This window comes from Leuciscus leuciscus (assembly GCF_965113295.1).
Source record: "Leuciscus leuciscus genome assembly, chromosome: 10".
NCBI classification, from domain to species: domain Eukaryota; kingdom Metazoa; phylum Chordata; class Actinopteri; order Cypriniformes; family Leuciscidae; genus Leuciscus; species Leuciscus leuciscus.
The window spans coordinates 39,277,422-39,300,030 of NC_138734.1; the positions used below are offsets into that span (position 1 = coordinate 39,277,422).

Genomic DNA, 22,609 nt, shown 5'->3' on the forward strand with positions numbered 1-22,609 from the left:
GAATCACCCAAGGTTTTTTTTCTCCATTCTGTCACGTGTGTCACCTGATGGAGTTTTGGTTCCTTGCCACTGTTGCCTTGGCTTTTGGCTTGCTTAGTTGGGGACATTTAATATTCAACATTTAATTATTGATCTGCCTTACTTAAGGTGGACGATGACGCAATTTTCTTCTAGAAACAAACTTTGTTGTATTATTTTCATGTTATCACTGTGAAGCTGTTATCAAGGTGACTTGACTTGACTTGACTTGACTTATTCAAGTAAAAGCAGAGTGATGGGACAACAGCGGGAACCAGACGATGGTGAAAGGATGGTGACTTCATGATAGGTGATGAAGACCCTGTTTACACGAGAACGCTCGCGGGTGAAAACGTAAAAATATTTTATCAGATGTGCCTTTCGTTTAGACGGCGACAGCGTTTTTGGGGCTTAAAAACGCAAAAAAGTGAAACCACCCTCCAGAGTGGAAATCTTAAAAACGCTCCACCCGTTCCCGTCTAAAGGGTAAAAACGCAAAAATCTGCTAGACAGTGAAGGCACCGATCTGCTCATGGTGGCAGTGCTTCACATTGCCACCTAGTCGCCTGGAGTGCATACTACATCGAATTTCACACACTTTTGCGTCACCATATGCACGCAGATTTCCCCCCCATAACGCTCATCTAAACGCAGAATAAAAAGTGATAACGCAACGCCACTTTTGCGTTTTCTCTTCAGATCGTTTCCGTGTAAACATAGCCTTAGCTGGCGATGACTGAAGTGGAAACTCAGTGTAGGTGAAGGATGACTCGGGATCGGGATCGGACTCGGACTCGGGATCGGGATCGGGATCGGGATCGGGATGACAGATGGAAGACAGTAGACTTGACAGGACGATCTCAGGTGTGTGTTCAGGTAAGGAGTCTGACTGTTTATGTAGCAGTAACATTGCAGGTGCAGGCAATCAGTATCTGGTGATGATCAGCAGCAGGTGTGGTGATGGCTGACTGAGTGCAGGTGGGGACCAGAAGGGATGCTGGGAAGTGTAGTGCAGACAGGTTACAGAGCTGGTGACTGTGACAATTATTTGATCTAAATCGCAATTATTTCAGATCACCGCAATAATTGTGCAGTTTAAATTTCAATCACATTTTGCCATTCAAATAAGGGAAATTTAAGCCAAATACCATCAAATGCCTGTATGTATATCTCATACAGAATTTTAGGAAAATCAACAGAGACAAAGTTGATATTTACTGTAAAAGCTATATAGATTATACCCAATGTGGAAGTATGTTATAGACATCTTGAGGTTCTAAGACACAGGCCTCTGGCGGTATGTGTGCTTCTTCAGCAAGGCAGCTGGAGATAATCATCTACCTTTGTTGACTTGAAAAGGCGAGTTCTGCACACACTGCTTTTTGCATGCCTAATCAGCTCCGACTAATTTCACTCCCCACAGGAGCGGCTCACGTCCGCTTTGAGTCGGCCCCTCCAGTTCTACAAGCACCTAGTCAGATGTTAAAGATGCCACTCAAGCACATAACTATGGTCAACAAGCCATGTCAAATTGTTTACTTCAATAGAGCCTATTTCCCTCCGCCAGCTATGAGGAACACAGATCACTATCTGTCTATCTGTCTATCTATCTATCTATCTATCTATCTATCTCTCTATTTATCTATCTATCTATCTGACTATCTATCTATCTATCTATCTATCTATCTATCTATCTATCTATCTAGCCTGATCTCACTAGCCATGTTTCCATCCACCCACTTTTATGCCAATTTTGGGATATCGAATAAAAACAAAATCTTGAATGGAAATACATGCGCATAAATTTTTTAAAAAAGTGCATGAAAATGTGTGCGCTCAATTGAGTCATACTTTTTTAATACTAAGAATATTAAGACATGCACATAAACTACAATGGAAACACATTTACTGAACAAATCCCTCAATGCACAACAAAATACTCATGCGACTTTGCCTCAACAGTGTATGTGATTAGATAACTGGACTAACCAGCGGATCAGTGTCATCGCACAGCATCTCAAATGTTGGTTTGATCATTCTGAAATACCTGAGCAAGTCTGTCATCAGAAGGATTTGGTTTAATTCCCCCCCAGAAGCGTCTTACATAATTGCGTTCCTAAACACCAGCATCCGAACGCAAGATAACATGACAGCGTTTATTGCGTTTCGTCTATGTGTTCTGAGGTGAAAGTTATTTAAGATGTAGGAAAAAAAGAGCCACAGTTTCTTCCACAATTGCAGCAACTTCCATTTTTATTCGATATTTTGCGCCAATTTTCCAGGAAGTGATGATTGTTCTCTTGAACACGTGGAATCGAAACGCTACTTTATTCGCAACTGTTTAATGCGATATTCCAATTTTGCACATAAGTTCAATTCACAACTTTGGATGGAAACATAGCTATTATTTATACGTAGGTTGCCGTCTGTATTGTAACATTTACAGGTACAAAACCAAAATCATTTGTATCATAAATATATTTTAGATACATTTGACTGATTTATAGATATATTTTAGATTCCTTTACCCTATCCCCAAACCTAAACACTTTTCAACAATATCAGACTAAACTGCGTGTTTGTGCATTTTAGGGGCGGAGCAATGAAGGAAGGAGTGTATTTGTTTGGGCTGATATCAAATCTCAAAAGTGTTTCTCCGAAATTGCTTACTGCACCTTTAAAGTAAAAGCCTTTTCCCTTTTCTATGTACTACAAATATAGGCCATTCATACAGATTTTCTCACACAGCTACACTGCCTACACAGCACGATGCAAGCTCAGAATACAAACAGATACCAATACTGCAACAACGCACAATCGCGCTTGAACACAAACAAGCCTGAAACACAACTCTCCCAACGGAGCCTTGTGATAGAAACAATCCGGTGATATTACAGCAGAGCGATACCGCCGTAAACCTGTGTTTTTATTGCACAGCATTATTGTATTCCTTATCCAAAACCTCTGTGGTTATAGCCTTAGAGGAAAAGGTCCATTTCCTCATATTTTTGTGTCCCATTAAAGGTGGTATACATGGAAATGCTCTCAGGACTATCTATTTTCTGACCCAAGGGAGCATTCAGGAATCCTTTTTGAAAAATAGTCATTATTTTTGCAAATGCACTTGGAAGTACTCTTTTCATTTATACACAGAAAATATCATTTTTAACTGATATTTTAAACTGGCCGAGATCCAACATCTAAGCTCATTTTGCAACATGGGGTGGATGTGCACTGCATGAATAAGAGTAAAATCAGTGCCAGTCTTTGAACAACCCGTCTTCTGCACTCCAGGGTCTGTCCGTGAGCGCGCGGAAGCTTATACCAGTCAAATGAAGGAAGTGTTATGAGTATTGAACATCCTCCCTTTGCCGAGTCTACCTGTACTGTGCTATAGTGCGCCCACCAAACACCATGAAGTGCATTTACTATGCCTACACACTGTTATGATATCTGAAACATGAGCTTCATTTTATGCTTGGCACAGTCCATAGAATCAAATTTGTTGCAAAAATTGAGGCAGAAATGTCAGTCTGGATGTGTGGCCCTCTTCAGCTTAATTCAATGTTGTCCTGAATTGACAAACTTCAATGTCATTTGCAGTGTATATGCAGCAATATATCTTTGCTGGCAGCACCTATTAAAATGTCATGGCAGTAATAAGTCAGCCCGGACATTGTGACAATAATGTTTATCAGACTAAATATTGATATGTGCTGATGAATATCTATGATCACTAAACTAAACTCACTTATTGTTGCAATGGCACATAAAAGACATAATAAAATATGCAGCTCTGTAAATTATTTCATAATGCTTTGTCTCTAAATTACGTTTTTTCCACATTGATATTTGTTATTTTTAACTTTATTAACATTATAAGCTTCAAGAAACATATTAAAATAATTTTAAAAAATCCATGTCATGACTCCTTTAATGTCTATGCAGATTTAGCATTTGTCAGTGTCATTACAGATAAAACATTAAAGGAATCTTACTGACCCAAAACTTTTGAACGGTGTATGTACAAATGTATAATGCCCTGTTAGTCCACTACACTGCGATGTATTTTCAGCATCTCGCATCATGAGCGCCAAGATTTTAAGAAACAGTCAAGTCAGGTCTCGAGACCCCTGAGATCTGTTCCAGTCTGTCGAGTTATATCCAGCTGCCATTATTAATTCATTTTAAATTGTATCATTTCATACAATATTTAAAACATTTCACAACATTATTCCTGCCTCAGTCTGTACAGCATTTAACAGTGTGCACTTCTTTATATGTAAATGTAAAATATGTCGCTTCAGTCACCTTTGTCATTTTGTTTCTCAGTTAAAGCTGCATCTTGCAAAGTTGCAGGAGTAAACATTAAAGTACTACTCTCTCTCTCTCTCTCTCTCTCTCTCTCTCTCTCTCTCTCTCTCTCTCTCTCTCTCTCTCTCTCTCTCTCTCTCTCTCTCTCTCTCTCTCTGATGTAATCCTCTCGTTCAGTCCTGACGTGTTCTCTACTCCAGCCAATAGCATCTTCCCTGCACCATGACATGGGTAAACACCAGCCACGCACTAGTGAGGTTTCTCTTCATAAAACATTCAGTCCTAGCACACATTTTAATCTTTAATATCCCGACCGTAGCAACAGTGTGGAATGATCTGTGAGCAGACAGTCTCACATACACATCCACAAACAGACACATGCATGACGAGGAAGACACATCTCACATGCCTGAACTTCATGCTGTGCAGCATTTACAGTGGCACTAGTAAATGAGCGGAGAAAGAGCAGTGGTGTGAGTTTGTCACAGACGGTGTGTCTTCAGTTGCACTGGTGCAGTGATGACAGAGCAATACTGAGTCAGGGAACAGCCCGCACTGCTCCACTGCCGGGACACACTGTCTCTTTATCCAAGTCGTGTCTCTTACTACAATTTACTACATGCTGGAATGAACTTCAGGGCTAAACAATAAACATTTTCTTCTGTTTTGTCAGTTGTGCCAGTAGTTATACCTTAATAATAAATAGATAAATAGTGAGATATTTCAGCCTGATCTCACGGCAATTCGTACGAATTTTACGAGGTGGCTAATTCGTACGAATTCATACGACCTCACTCGTACGAATTAGTAAGATTTTTGCTAAATCGTACATATTTTACGAATTGCCCAATTCGTATGAATTCATACGAATGACCTACCCCTGACTCCGCCCCTAAACCTACCCATGACCCCGCCCCTAAACCTACCCCTGACCCGCCCCTAAACCTACCCATGACCCCGCCCCTAAACCTACCCATGACCCCGCCCCTAAACCTACCCATGACTCCGCCCCTAAACCTACCCATGACTCCGCCCCTAAACCTACCCATCACGTGGGTTTAGACAAATCGTACAAATTTGTACGAGTGAGGTCATACGAATTCATACGAATTAGCCACCTTTTTATCACTCCACCTTTAATTCACAGTGAATTAAAAACTAAATATCTGAAGTTACTTTTTCAGATAAGTAACACAGGTTACTTTGTTTTCCCATTTATTGACTGACAGCTCTTCTGTCCTCATGTTGACAGAAATCAGGGCGTTGTGTGTGAACATGATGGTCATTGTAGATCTAGACTAAATGTGAACATGCATTTATTCATCTCTCTTGCACAAAAACAGATTTAGTATTCCTTAGAATGGATAAAAACGGTGAAGTGCAATCTCAGAATATTACACAAATCTGCAATTATTAAATATGTTAAATAACACACTTTGTGTATTTAATCTCACTTTATTAACACATGGTTAATATCACACACAACGCCTCTTAAATTGGATCGTCAAAGGTCAGCAGCAAAGACATTGCAATGTCTATATATATATATATAATGTATATAATATAATAATCAGTGTTGGGGAAAGTATTGCGTAACTTCCTATGTAATTGATAATAACGGCTAGAAATCAGCATTTTAAAATGAGCAGAATTTGCAACAATATTCAGTGCATCAAAAAAGGTTACTTTGTAATTAAAACACATGTATATAATCAACAAAGCCCAATAGGGTAGAAAACTTTTTGATGTCAAATATTAAATGAAATGTTCAAACCTATTTCTGCAATTTAAAGGGATAGTTCACTTTGAAATTAATTTTTGGTATGTTTTAGCTTACCTCAAGGGCATCCAAGATGTAGGTGTCTTTTTTTCCGCAGTAGTTTCAATTTTTATATTTTTAGGTCAAACTGTTCTTGTCTGTCAGTCATATAATGCAGGTCGATGGTCACTGTCTCAAAGAACATGCACAGAGTCCAAATTAAAACAATTCCCCATCGTCCAAATTAAACAATTCCCCATCGTAAGTACACATTGATGGCCTAAGACACGAAACGAGCGGTTTGTGTGAGAAAACGAACAGTATTTATATCGTTTTTACCTCTTGAACACAGCCACGTCCAAGTGATCTGAGGGCGCGCGCGCATCCTGCTGTGTGACGTGTGCGCAGACTGGTGCATAGATATATACACTAGATGTCGCCTTGGCTACGGTTTCCAATGAACTGCAGTAGCCAAGGCGACATCTAGATAATGACCATAGACCTGCATTATATGACTGACAGACAAGAACGGTTTGACCTAAAAATATAAAAATTGAAACTACTGCGGAAAACAAAGACACCTACATCTTGGATGCCCTTGAGGTAAGCTAAAACATACCAAAATTTAATTTCAAAGTGAACTATCCCTTTAAATCACATCTATTTATGGTTCACCGTTTATGTGATGGCCCCACTTGCTATGCCGATTCCAGGGAACAAACCTGAAATTCAATCCTTTTCTAACTGGCATTTATTAACAAGCTTCACATTTTATTCAAGATTAGTATACAGTATCACTTAAGACTGTAGGGTTAGTTAGAATCCAGACACTGACTCTTTCCTTGTTGGTGACAATAAGGGAAGTTTGGTTAGAAGCACTAAACTCCCATGCTGAAAGAGTGCTATTATACAAAGAGCTCATGACGAAACGAAGTAAAGGTTTTGCAGAGAGAGAATCACTAAAGGAGCACATTAACCAATACAAAAAAGACAGTTTATGGTCTGCTCTGAGAGCCAGCCAATGAAACGAGTCGAGCTTCCCCAAAAGAACAAGCCGGCCAATGAAATCACCAGCATTAAATTACAAGAATTTCAGGGCAGAGCAACCTGGACAAATTCTTTTGGAAGTAAACTGAAAAGGACACCACGATTTAGATACTATACCTTAATATTGCACAAATAGTTCTACAGAATCTCAGAGTTGGGTGACCGAAGCATCGGCATGGCGTGGGAAAGAGAGAATGAGGTCAGGTACAGGGGGAAAGACAGAGAGCTTGAGGTCTTTGTACAACGTCACTCACATCCACATTACTGGCAGGTTTCCATTACAAGCCACTGGTGGGAAAGGTCAGTGTGAGAACAACAAGATTCCATCTATTTATTTGCAGTGTAAGACCATTTGTCTATTGTTACAGTGTGTGCAAAGGGACATCTACACTATTAGCAAACACATTTGACCATGTTGTTTGGGAGTCACCTTAGCAACTGTGAAGAACCCTGAGACCATGTGAGCACTCGGCCTCTTACTGTTGGAATTCCTTTTCCTTCTGTTTGTAAATTTACATACTATGTGTGTACTAAATATCTAGTAAAACACAGGAATGCTCTACATATTAATTATATAACTTGCTCTTAACTCAAGCCAAATTAATTACTAATAAAGTAAAAATAGAACACTAAAAGTAAGTCGCTTAAATTGTAAATGAGCTCAGTCATCACAACATTATAAAGTACATACAAAATGGATATTCATTTTAAGATTTGATCAAATGAAGAAAAAAAAAGTGGAAAAAAAATATAGCATAAAATGCATAAAATAAAAAAATTAAAAAGAATAAATATATTATGCAGAATTTTTTTTATTCATTTTTTTAATATATATATATATATATATATATATAGAGAGAGAGAGAGAGAGAGAGAGAGAGAGAGAGAGAGAGTGGAGTCCAAAAGAGACAACTAGAGCAAACTTTTTTTTTTTACATTATCAGCATAAAATATGTGAAGTGAGAATTAAAAAAGTCAAAACTTCCTTTTACTTAGAAATCTGACCTTTAAAAGAGTTATTAATCAAAGTCCCAAATAGAGCTGATTCTTAAATATTTCATCTTTTATTTTAAATCAAAACTTTAATATTTACATTATATTTCCCAAATTCCCCCTAAAAAAGTTTTTAGAAATAAATAAATAAATAAATACAAATCTTTTGGACCCCAATTTATATTTTAAAAAAGCACCCTTCATCAGTGTTCATATGACAATGTTAAGAAGGCCGTATGGAAGATCAGTAATATTTTGACTTAGAAATACAATATAGACTAGAGCGTCTAAAATACGCAAGTGAGCATTCTCTAAAACTAGCTTTTCAAGCTCCACTTCATCCATGACATCAGTCTGGGGGTTCAGATCGGACATCTTCACTTTGAGGATTATCAACTTTAGCTTTTTTCTTTAAGTAGCAAGATAATTATAAGGAGACGTCTTTCATTTACCCAACGCTGCTTGGTTTCGCTGCTGGGGCTGATAGGCAGAAAGTCATGATGAGGAAGACACATCCCACTTTTAGCCTGAGCTGTTCAAAATAAAGCTCCTTAAAGGGCCAGGGATTATTATGAGTGAGATTTCTTTACTCGAGTCCTCTTCAACCTCCCACATGCACAGCTATATACGCTGCACGCACACACACACATGATATATGGCAGGCTTGAATCATTAAACCAGCCGACACACATACTCACTCACACACGCTGTTTTTTCCAAACCAGCAAGAGATTACAGAGCCATTAATTTCATTCATCATCCCCTCATAAGATGATTTCCGACATGGAGGAGGAGGCCAAAGAGAGCAGAACCAGCGGCGGTAAATCAGGGCTCAAACCCATTTTAGAAACACGATCACAATAATCAGAAGCAGTTTCTGCTTGAAAGCACAAAAATATGGCATGAATTGCAGATAAAGTGGTAAACTCGGTGGATTTACAGCTTTGTGTAGCAGATTTTTTTTTTTCACTATGGACAGGGCAAACAAATGTAACGCAGCAAATTAATAAAAAACAAACAAAATTCTAGCAAACCTGCAAGTTAGGGCTGGGCAGTGTGAATATATATATACTGTATATATTGTTACCAAGGAATAAACTGTCTATCGTTTTGCTATATCGTTTATATCACAGTATGTAAATATATAGCACTATTGACATGGTTTGAAATGTGCTGGGGACAGAGACGCATTCAGAAGTGCATTTTCAGAAGTGCTGGGTACAATGACGCATTCATTTTTTTGTTTGTTTTTTCGCGCAGGTCATGTTTTGAAAGACGATGTCCTGTAGCTTACTAATGTAAATAAATAAAAATGTAGGTTATACAAAAATCTGATGATGTCCGACTCGTTTTATGAAGAAGAAGAAAGCCTTAAAGTCCCCCGTGAACCGGAAGTTGCAAACGACTTTTCTCCAGTGTTGTGACGTATTTCCCAGTGAAACGTAATATTGAACAGAGGGCAGGGTTTTACTCTAGTGCTCCTCCTCTCCATCTCTGCTCATCGCAGACTAACGGTTTGAGGGTTTGAGGCGAGTGGTTCAGCGTTTTCAACCCAAGCCGTCAAACTGACGTCATCAGAAAAAGACGCCATTCCAGACCGGAAGTAACTTTTCAGATTTTGATTAAAGATTACCATGGTAAAAAATGTTTTTTTATATATTTACTTGCACGGATTAATTGTTCACCACAAGACTAGTAATATGCGCTAACAAAGTAAATAGGGTCAATTTTGATTTCACGGGGACTTTAAGTTTTCAAAAAGCATTAGACTTATGACCCACTATTCTGCTTCATAAGTAGGCCTACCATGTTGACAATATGACATGACGTGGTTTAATGTACCTAAACAATGATTACCAAATTTCTCTCTCATATTGCTCCTCATAACCACTAAAAATTGTCAAAAAGTCATACCAAAAGTCAAATTATTATGGACGTAATCTGACATTAAGCGTTTCTGCTTCATTGGAGACTATATTGTGAGGAAAAAGCTTAACGTGGTTTAATGTACCTAAACAACGACCAATGATGCCCAAATATCTCTCTCATATTGCTCCTCACAACCACTGAAAATTGTCAAAAAATCGAACCCAAAGTCCAGTTATTTATGGACGTTATCTGACATTAAGCGTTTCTGCTTCACAGTTTCAGCAGGGCTGTGGGTTGACTCCTCACGGTTCTCATGGGCTTTATAAGTCCTAACGTGAAAAAGCTTTACGTGGTTTAATGTACCTAAACAACGATCACCAAATTTCTCTCTCATATTGCTCCTCATAACCACTGAAAACTGTCAAAAAAATCGAACCCAAAGTCCAAAAAGTGGTGGGTACAAAATGACTCATGACGGAATCTGGTGGGTACGCACCCACCGTCCCCACCGAAATCGACGCCTATGACTATTGACACTTCAGTGTGATGAAACAGCATAAAACGCAGAAAGCCGCGTCTCTCATCATGCGATCGCAAATTCATATCTCTCTCACGTCTTATTGTGCTTCAATGGTCAAAATTATGTCAAAATGCCCATCGCGTGGAGTATTCATGTAAACACAGCCGGTTATGTCTCAAGTGAAAGTAAACAGTTGGGTGTAAACTGCATGTGTATCAGTATAATGGACCCGTGCGTTTGGTCTTAAAGTGACAGGAGCCTAATAAACCTGCAGCTCTGTATCATTAATGTGAATCAAACTAAAGATAAAATAACCTGTTATGAGGTGGCAGGATGAACCCAATCGCAGACAGTTTGCAGGACACACAAGGTTTATTTCATACAAATAACAGGGAAAACAAAGCCCACGAGGGGGCAAAACAAGACAGGACTACGAGTGACTAAACTAGACTATGACTCTGACAATTAACTAGACTATAAACAAACAGCAAATACAAGATCAGAACTTCGCTAGACAGGAATACTCACAAAGAGATCACACAATGTACGACAATGAACCGACACAAGACAGCAGACATGAGGGGATTAAATAGGGAACAAATAACGAGGGCAACAGGTGATAATGGGCAGAGCCATAGAGAGAAAGAGTTGCGACACTCCCATAGACCTCCGTTGTAAATAATGGCGGCGCTTTTAACCGCCTACTTCCGGGATATGAAGATCGGAATAGTTCCAAACACTGTCATGTGGGCGTTGGACACCATTCACTTACATTGCTGCGCGTCGAGTTGTTCCAGAGTTAAGTTGCCGAAATATCGACCTCTTTTGAATTGTCAACTGTCTATATTGTATCAGAGGCCCTTTGCGATGCTTATACTGGTCTTCATTTGTACATGCACAGTGTAATTATTTATATTTTATGTTGGTTGTTTCAACCAATTTTCAAGCACTGCCTGCTAGCTAACGTTAGTTAGCTAGCGCGACTTCGTCAGCTAAGAGTTCGGTAATGAATCGCTACCACCTTTATAGCAACTTTTATTTAATTTAATTTTTTGGGATATACTAACTTTTCATTATGTTATTATTGTCTTGAGTGAAGCGGCTTGTGAGAACAATGCTGGACCTTTAGGATTGTTATGGCCATCACCAGTCCTGTCTGTTTCATGGATCACCTGCCCCTGGTTTTTGTTTTTCTTGTTCACACACACAAGCACACATTTTTGTTGTCTGTCATTGTTTAATAAAAAATATTTTATTTGAAAACCTTCATTTGTATCAGCCATGCTTAAATTCGTTTTTAATCTGTTATAGTTTTGATAATGTGTATGGCCTTAATCTTAAAATAATATTCTTAGTCTTAACATGATCATGTTTCACGTTGTGGTCCTGGGGGTGGCCACTTTCATCAGAAGAAGTGAGCTAGCTTCTAAGCGAATTCTGAACGGACCGCCACGGCAGACTTGCGTGATCATGAAGGTAGGCTAATGGCTGAATCAAAATTTATAAGCAAAATCACGGGAATCAATAGCCTAATACAGCCCAGTTGTGCTAAAATAAATATCATGAGACGTCCATCATCAGATGAATGATATGGAAAAGTTAAGTTAGAGCCGCTAAAGCCAGTGCTACTACCCATGCGAACATGAACACTAAGCTTTTCCCTCCAAAAATATAGCCTAAAACTTATCTCCAAATGCAAAACTGACATTAACAAAATGCAATAATGCAATAACAGCTGAAAAAGTACTTGGGTGTGTGTTTTATTTTATATTTACCGTTCAATAATGCAATCGCTGCTGTCTGTCCCATAGAAGAACATGACAGCCAGCGTACGTTTTGGAACTATTGGGGCTTACATGAACCACGTGACAGCCATAGCGGCGACATCAAAGAGTGTCGCAACTCTCTCTCTCTATGGCTCTGATAATGGGGAAACAATAATGACTAAACAAGGATAACAAGGAGGGCGGGGCTAGATGACGAGACAACACAAACACATGGCCTAACAAAAGGCCATGTGTGTGCACATAAAACATGGGTCTGTCATGATCCTGCCTCAAGAATTAAACAATATCAAGGACTAGATGGCAGGATCATGACATAACCTTTTGCTCTTGACTGAATAACTTTTTTAGCTTTAATAAGAATAAAGGTAGCACTTTATTTTACAGTCCTGTTCCCCGTGTCCATACTATGTACTTATTACAGTTATTACAATAACTTAGATACTAACCCTGAACCTATACCTTTAAAACAAACCATAACCCATGTAGTTACTTTATATTAACCAGTACTTAGGTAAGTAAACTGTAAGCACACATACTGTAAAATAAAGTGCAACAAGAATACATTTATATTTAATTCAAACAGTGAAGACTATTTAATATTTCACTTTTACATTTGATTATTAAATTACACTACAAACTACATGTTAAATAAACCTATTGCACCAGTAATTTTTTATAAAAAAATGTTTTGTCCTATTGTTTGTAATGAGCTTTTTTCTTATTTTTCATAACAGAAATGAGATCAAATAACACAAAATAACTATATTGTGATATATGTCGTTAATCGTGAAATAAAATTTCTCATATCGTGAAATAAGAATTTGGTCATATTGCCACCCCATATTGCCAATCCAAGGGAAAAGTCATATGAGCAATATGACTTTTTTTTTACGTTATTATTATTCTATTATAATATATATTCTATTATTATTCTATTATATTGCAGTTATATTGAATTGATTGAATATAGTTTATTGTCTCATTTCTGGGAAATTTGATTTGGACTTCCATAGCACGGCCATAACATTCTCATGTAAAATGTGTAGCATATATATATAAAGTATATATACATAAAAATCTCTTGGGAAAAAAAAACTACATTGGAATTGCATTTGGAGAGATGGTGCCTTGATTTTCATCGCAGGCCCTGTAAAATCTTTCTAAATGTGCTTGAGTGATCCGAGAGGAAAGTACTTGCTGTTTGCACGGTAAACACACTCATGTTTTACACTGTGGGATCATTCACCGAGAAATAACAGCATGTTCTTCCGCAAATGGCTGACACACAATTCTTTTTTCCCTCTAAAACGCAAGACTGCACCTCGAAAGCATTTCCTCAACACATTTTATGGTTAGAAAGAGCAATATGGCAATGGGGTTTCAGAGATGCATCTTCAGCATGGTTGAGTGCACTTGCAATTAGAGCTAATTAGAGTTCCAGGGTACCAGAACACAAGAAGTGATAAGTAGAGATGCCCACATGTCCTCACAGGAATATGAAGCCGGAAAGTCAAGCAACCCCCATTGAATAACACATTGAAAAGCACATAACCTTCATGGCAAACCTTAAAAGCACAAATACTCCATTATTTGTGTTTGTGTTTAGAGGACAATTACATGCGTGTGCTAATTTGTGTTTCTCTTTCTCTCTGATTCCCTCTCAACCCACTCGCACAAACACACTCTCATCATGTTCTCACTGTTAACTGCAGCCTAGCCGTGGTTGTGTGTGTGCTTTTTCACTGTGACCTGTAGATGTGAGAAGCTTATAAATTGCCTGCAATCACTGAGAACAACAGCGAGGGAGAGGGACGCGAAGAGCTGCCGCCTCAGTGAAATTCAAATAGCTTCTGCAAGGGCATCTTATGATGAGAGAGCTCACTCTTCCCTCAGAGAGAGAGAGAGACAATACATAATTCATGCCAGCTGAACATCTAGGGTCATGCTAGTCATGGCAAACTTTTTTAGGCAAAAGACTGACGCAGGTCTACTTTTATTTTTATTCCATTAGGAAGATCTGAAGATTTAGGGGTGATTTACATTATCAAAATAATCTTTACTTAATAATTTTATTTCTTTACGAATGAAAACAAAGATGTGAGGGATGGACGCACAGGCCTTCATATACGGCTGATTTGCACAATAAGTTCTCCACATGTTTTTTGTCGGGTTTTTTTAAGATATTTTCAATTTTGGCACAGCTGAATGATTGACACCTACAGTATAAAAAAAGTGAGTCAAAAACTGTGGAAATGAGGCCTATGAAAACTTTTTTCACTGTATGCTTAGAGTGAAAAAAGTTTGAGATAAGAAGTTTTAATAAGAATTTAATTTTCCCAAATTAATTTTATTTAAATTATTTATTTATCTAAATTATTAAATTATTTATTTATCTAAATTATTAAATTATTTATTTTATTTAAATTATTTTGATTTATTTATTTATTTTCTATGCAGATGTTAACTAAGGATCTGTTTACACGACAAAGATTAAGAACGACTAAAAACTGAAACGTTTTTCCTTCGCATTTTCGCGTTCAGATGATAATGCCGGAAAATGACCAGAAAAGATGCTATTTTTGTCAAAAATGTATTATTCTGCCAGGCCAGCAGTTGGCGATGTCCCTTTGTAAAGAAACACTGCGTGCCTAGACTGTAATTTACAGTCTGTAGTCTTTCCATTTTTGTAGTTTACATGAAGATGACAAAGATATCGTTTTCAAAAACTTGCGGAAACGTTGTTTTCCGTTTTTATTTAGAAAATGTATTTTTCTTCATATAGCAATAATGTATTTGTTGCAACAAAAAAACTAAACAAATAAATAAATAAAAAGTCAAGTTTTTTTTTTCCAATATTGTGCAGCCCTACATGGAATATAGTGTAACATTCATATGGATTATTGTTATGGTACATTTATGATGCTTTATTGTTTATTGTTATATGATGTATTCATTTTTGAAGTCATCATATACTTTCACTGTATCATCATTGAGAGAAACGAGAAAATGAAATGTTTTTGTAATGACATGAGGAAGATTTTAATTCATTAAATTCAGGCAAACTCTCCCTTTAAATGTAGCCCGAGTTAAGCAAATGCGTAACATAAATAAACCCGGTAAATAAAGTCTGTATAGTCAGCATTTCTGAGCATCACATTAGCTGCAATATGCTACACTTAACACATTTAATTTCCCCACATCACACCTTCAGTTTCACGATCGTTCCAGCATGGAAACATGGGTAGCATTTTGAAAAGCACATTAGCGGCATTAAGTGGACCAATCTTCCACCGAGCAGCTGCAAAATATGAAGAGTGTGTTTGCTGATTGACAAAAGAAACACACAAGCTCGGCCAATTCACAAGCAGGTCTGAAGCCACCGGGGAGCTTTAAAGGAAACGATGAAAGCACTTCCTGGAGGGACTGAATCTCACTATAGTGGGAACAAGATATTTGGGGTAAAGAGGGAGGGAGCGACGGAGAGAATAAAAGGCTGACCTAGATCCGCCTTTCACTTGCTCCTTCCCCCGGAGTAGGTGTCCTGAACCCCGCGGCCGAGCTGGCAGGCCTGCAGCGAGTACAGAGAGAGCAGCGGAGGGCAGAGAGGACGATCAACAATGACTGTGCACTCTCAACCTCTGCTGCTCAAGCTTCGCTGGGTTATTCCCCTGGCCACATCCTTGCAGAGGAAGAAAGAAAAGCTGGCAGCTTGCATGCTCTGTCACAGTCTCTCCTCCATTACGTCAACACAGCACTGCTGCACACGGCACACACACACACACACACACACCTGCTGCTGGCTGCTCACCTCACTGCCTGGCACTCACTACACACACACACCGATACAATCAGCACTTACAGATTCAGATTCAAAATACCAGAGAAAACTTACTTTAAAGTGGTGCTGATGCCGATACTGACGACATAATAATGACAATATATTCACAATATAATCCACTAAAAACAATATCTAAAAACAGACAATGTGCACTTTTGGCAAGGAGGACAATTGTTCATTGTTAGTTATTAAATGGCTAATTGGGAAAAATGATTGGTAACAATATATTTATACAATATAAGGTTTCATTTGTCAACATTAGATAACTACGATTCTGCATTAGTTAACATTAACTAATAGGGCTGCACAATATATCGAAATTATCGAAATATCGCAAATGTATATATCGTGATATGCATATCGCAACGGCTTGCAATAACTGGGGTCATGAACGAAAGACAAAGAGAAAATCACTCGCTGCTCTTGGCTGAATGACTTTTGTAGCTTTAATAAGAATCAGTATATATTTAATTCATACAGTGAAAACTAAGCATTTATATTTGATTATTCAGTTTCTGTTTTTGAATAATCCTAATGTAGGATAACCTGAACCTCTAAACCCTGTAAAATAACACTTCTTATGCTACAGTAAAACACTGATGTTCACTTTCAGAAGTTGTAGGGATGTTTTCTTGTCACAAAAATAATGTGAAACATGTATGTAGGTTATATAATTTTAAAGATAATTTAAGTTTATTTTACGCATTATCGTATCGCATATCGAATATCGCATTATTTATAGTATTTATAGTGCGCATATCGCACTTTTCTTCAACATCGTGCAGCCCTATTAACTAACAATGAAAAACGCTTCTAAAGCTTTTATTAATCTTAGTTAATGTTAATTTCAACATTTAGTAATACATTATTCAAATCAAAAGTTGTCTGGTGGTAATATTATTAAATGGACCTGAGCAGACAAAAATCTAACAATGAACAGTTGGATTTTTATTAGCTAACGTTAACAAAGATTAATAAATACTGTAACAGATGTACAGCATATTGTTAATTGATGTTAGTTAATGCATTATTACTGTACCTAATTGTAAAGTGTTACTAAATTATTTTAACTAAAACTATTTTAACTTATTAAAAATAATTAAATTAAATTATTACTGTAAAAATGTTTATAACTTTTACAGAAAAAAAAGTGTAAAAAAAAAACTAAGTTAGATAAAATGTCATTTTTATGTAGGGCTGGGCGATAAAACGATAACGATATGTATCGCGATAGACACGTAATCAATATCAATAAAAAATGCGTTCGATAAAACGTTCGATAATTATTTATTTATTTTTTTCGTTGGAAGAAACCAGCAAAGCAAGTTTGATTGCATGAACAAAGGCACTCACTCTCTAGTAACTAGATAAAACAGAAAAAGTCAGCTCGCCTGACTTAAAGTCTGACCGTAGTCAGACCAATGTCGTCTGCAGATTATGCAAGACCGTCGTCAGTTTTTCTGTTATTCGCGTGCTTATGCGCTGTTCTAGCTAGTTTCTCAGCGCATACATGTGAAGCTCACATGCACTAAAAGCCTGTCTACCAGCGCCTGAATACTAAGTTATCTTTCGAGTCTTATTTTGCTAATACTGTTATACACACAAGGTTTACATAAACTAGTCGGATATGTCTAAAGTGAAAGCAAACTTGAGAAAATTGAGAGAAAATCTGCTTGTCAAATGCGTGTATAATAGACGCGTCGCGCGCAGCTCTTAAAGAGACAGTAGTAATAGTAAACACGCTGCCGCTTGTCCTTAAAGGGATAGTTCACCCAAAAATAAAAATTATCTCATTATTTACGTACTCTAATGTTGTTCCAAACCTGTATTAATTGCCTTCTAATATTTTCTAATATTAATATTTTGAAGAATGTGGGTATCCAAACAGTAGCTGGTCCCCATTGACTTCCATAGGAGGAAAAATATACTATGGAAGTCACTGGGGTACATCAACTGTTTGGTTACCCACATTCTTCCAAATAACTTTTATTTTCAACAGAAGAAAGAAACTTATTCGAGTTTAAAACAACGTGAGAGAGTAAATTATGAAAATTAGAATTTTTAGGAGAACTATCCCTTTAATGTTAATAAAACAACAAAATGTAAAGAGAAAATCACTCACTGCTCTTGACTAATAACTTTATTAATAGCTTTAATAAGTATCAATGTATAATTTATAGAAAATAGAAAGAAATAGATTTATATAATTTATAGAAAGAAATCGTAATATTATATTTTTGCCATATCGCCCACCCCTTTATAAAGCATTTCTTACGTATTCTTTAATTTTGCACCTTAATGTTAAGAGATAATTGTTAAGTGTTCATTGTGATTTTAGACTTTTGAGTTTTCCATGGTCGTGTTGACATTTCTGCCTTTTTAACTGATGGGATTATAATCAGAGGTAGGTTAAGTTTAAAATAAAAAATCTTTAAATGTAATATATTTGTCTCCTGGACTGGTCCTTATTTTAAATATGTTATAAAAAAATTCAATAATTATCGATATCGACCGATATGAAACACTTTTATCGTGATACAGTTTTCAGCCATATCGCCCAGCCCTATTTTTATGTTTGTGTCCATATGTGAGAAATGATAATTGTTTTAAGTACTGTACATGAATTCTGATTCATCATGTGGCTCTGTGTTTTACCAGCTGTATGTTGACAGTACATTTTGAGTTAAAAAGCAGCTTTTGGAAGTTTAGTACATTTGATATATTATATCACTTAATGAAATATATAATTATCACTGTGAATTTGCGGCAATTACAGCTGGCAGTTTTGATCATAAATGTAACCGTTTTTTTTTGTTTTTTTATAATCTGTAGCACAAAATAATAATGGCTTTAAAGTAATGATATCATTCAGAAACCAAAATCTGCCTTTTTTGTACTTTTGTGCTGTATTTAAAAAACAAGACATAAAATCATCCACATTTACACTATTACATAGGATGTCATCATATATTTCAGTGAGCCAAGAAAATGTCTTAAGACACGTTTAAGAGCCATCAGAACATGATTACTCAGAATTATCATCACAAGGATTGAGAAATCATTCCTGGATTTGATATTTCTTTCCATTTTACTCAAAACTTTCTCGCTTGTACTGTAAAAGCATCCCGACAGGCCTTTAAACATCAACAGGTCAACACAATGTTGGATTGTGGCAATAAAACAAACACTCGTTCCTCATAAAGGCGGTTTAAAGTCTTCCCTCGGATGGCTCTTGAAAAATTCCTCCCTTTTTTCCTTCTTCTAATCCTCTCTAACACGCAATGATTGTCTTGATGTGTGTAAACCGTATGAAAGCCCTGAGGGAGTGTGTGTGTGTCATCTAGGAGCCACTGAGAAATAGGATGCTCTCAGATTGACTGTAATAGAAAGCGATCTGCCGGCTCCCGTTTCATTTCGAGCTACACATGAAACAAAGGCTTCCTCAAAGAAAGACAAACAGCTCCATGCAAGAAAACATGTGTGTCTGAGTCTCCTATTTAAATAAATCACACCTGTCTCGGTTAATTATCTCTTATTAAACAACTTTATATCATTTTTGATATTATTCATTAAAAAAAAGTTGGAACCTGGAAAGATTTAACCATGTATTTAGGACTTAGGAAACCAAATATAATAATTGAAGATTCAACCACTGAAAAACTTGTATCGGTCAATTACTAATATGAATATTGTGTAGGATTTTATTTGAAAACTCTTGTCATAAGCAAAATTTCTCAAATGTCTCACATTTTATAAATAAATAAAAAACTAAATAAAATAAAAAACCATGAAAACATGTACTACTGTCATAAAGTAATGATATCCCTACAATAAATCATTATTATGATGTGATATGTCATATCATATATCATATCACATCATATATTATCATATCATATATTTGAGAGAGATATATATACACACAGTATAAATATACAGATATATATAAGTATCTCTGTGTTTTTGGAAAAAAAACTACTATTAATGTTGCATCTTTGATACCAATCTTTCATTTGAAAGCCACGTTTCCAGCATCTGTAAAACCGCATTCTTCCATCTTAAAAATATATCTAAATTACGACATATGCTTTCATTGAAAAATGCAGAACAGTTAATTCATGCATTCATGACATCAAGGCTAGATTATTGTATTGCTATTATGGGTGGTTGCCCTGCACGCTTAATAAACAAACTCCAGTTGGTCCAAAACGCAGCAGCTCGAGTTCTCACCAGAACCAGAAAGTATGACCATATTAGCCCGGTTCTGTCAACACTGCATTGGCTCCCTATTAAACTTCGTATACATTTTAAAATATTGCTAATTACTTACAAAGCACTAAATGGTTTAGCTCCGCAGTACTTGAGCGAGCTCTTAACGCATTATAGTCCTTCACGTCTATTACGATCTCAAAACTCTGGCCAGTTGATAATACCTAGAATATCAAAATCGACTGCTGGCGGTAGATCCTTTTCCTATTTAGCACCTAAACTTTGGAACAGTCTTCCTAACATTGTCCGGGAAGCAGACACACTCTGTCAGTTTAAATCTAGACCAAAAACGCATCTCTTTTACCTGACATTTATATAGAACATTATACATATCTATTATTCAAATCAGTTAAATGATTATTATGCTGCATAAATTAGATCAGCCGGAACTGGGGACTGGGGACCTATAACACCTGATGTACTCGTTACATCATAAGAAGAATGGCATCTACGCTAATGTTAGTCTTTCTGTTTATTCCGAGGTTTACTGAAGTCAGCCGGATCCAGGCCGTATCCAGATCAGATGGTGGACCTGCTCCTGGACCCATCCATGACACATCCCTGAGGTGCCAGCCTCATCAGCCCTGTGTAGGCCTCATCGACATGACAGCCATCGGCACTGATCCTCAACAAACTCGTCTCCATACCGGCTTGATGACTACGACTCCAGATAAATATTCTGAATGTTCTGATCCAATCTGACTTCTGACCTGTAATGGTGCCTGAATCATACTCATACACTGTTCGTTCATTGGCCAGAGGAGAACTGGCCCCGACTGAGCCTGGGTTCTCCCAAGGCTTTTTTCTCCATTCTGTCACGTGTGTCTCCTGATGGAGTTTTGGTTCCTTGCCACTGTTGCCTTGGCTTTTGGCTTGCTTAGTTGGGGACATTTACTGTAATATTCATCAATATTAATGATCTACCTTACTTCAGGTGGACGATGACACAATTTTCTTCTAGAAACAAACTGTATTATTTTCATGTTATCACTGTGAAGCTGCTTTGATACAATCTGCATTGTAAAAAGCGCTATATAAATGAAGGTGACTTGACTTGACATGGATCATTGAGAACAATGCTACAATTCTACAAGCTACAATTGAAAAGAGTGAAATAATTGGGTTTGGTTGTTTCCGTATCCCCAGTGTTTATGATGTAACCCTCCGTTCATCCCGGAGTAACAGACCTCCCATAATCTGCCGGATTTCACAGACTCCTGTCCAGCCAGTGCTTAGCAGCCAGCCATCCGTGCTGCTTTAATAAACGGCTTGATTTACAAGCGCCCAAGGGGCAGTTTTGGAGACCAAAGCATACATTATTAATGGATGTGTAGTGTTGACATCATGCCAGAATCCATACAACACTTTCCTGCTTATGGAGCAAATCCAATACTATGATAATAAACTGTAAAGGGGACACATGCATTTCACATAAATAGATCCTCTGATGTCGGTCCTGATGTTTTTACTACAGACTTACTCCAGTCTCAGATACTCAGTCCAGGCATAGAGTGATGCTGATGTACATGCAGAATTTGCTTTCATTGTATCTTTCTTCCTGAAGCTGTCATTCTGTAGAAGAATGATAGACTTTGGTGCCACTTTATATGGAAGGGTTAGTTCACCAAAAAATTATAATTATCCCGTCAGGTCAGAGTTCACTCTTCGGCCAGAACTATAGTTTATAAAGTTATAAATATGGATATTTTTCTTACAAAATGCATTACTTTGCTTCGGAAGGCCTTTATTACCCCCTACGGATTACTTTTATGATGGATGGATGCACTTTTTTTGGGCTTCAAAAAAAAAAAATTGGTACCATTCACTCCCATTATAAAGCTTGGAAGCCAGATATGTTTAACTCCGATTGTGTTTGGCTGAAAGAAGAAAGTCATATACACCTAGGATGGCTTGAAGGAGAGTAAATCATGGGATAGTTTTCATTTTTGGGCGAACTAACCCTTTAAGTGTCTTTAATATTGACATTGTTTGATAAAATGCAGTTATTGTGTGTGAAAATGCGTGAATGTAATTACAGCTGTAATTAGCCTACATCTAAAATTACACTATTGACCCTTCTCTTACACTTTTAACTACCCTTAAACCTAACCATCCCACAAAACCTGTCCCTAAACTTACCTGTATCCCACCTCAATAGCAGCTAAAGTGTTTAGCAATAAAACAAGAGCACAATA

The 22,609-nt window shown here is 37.2% G+C and overlaps 1 protein-coding gene across 4 annotated transcripts in view; it reads right to left on the bottom strand.

The window, feature by feature from the left end:
- Positions 1-22,609, bottom strand: part of frmd5a (FERM domain containing 5a) — a 116,681-nt gene that overhangs the window by 92,343 nt on the left and 1,729 nt on the right. The gene's annotated exons all lie outside the window — the stretch shown is intronic.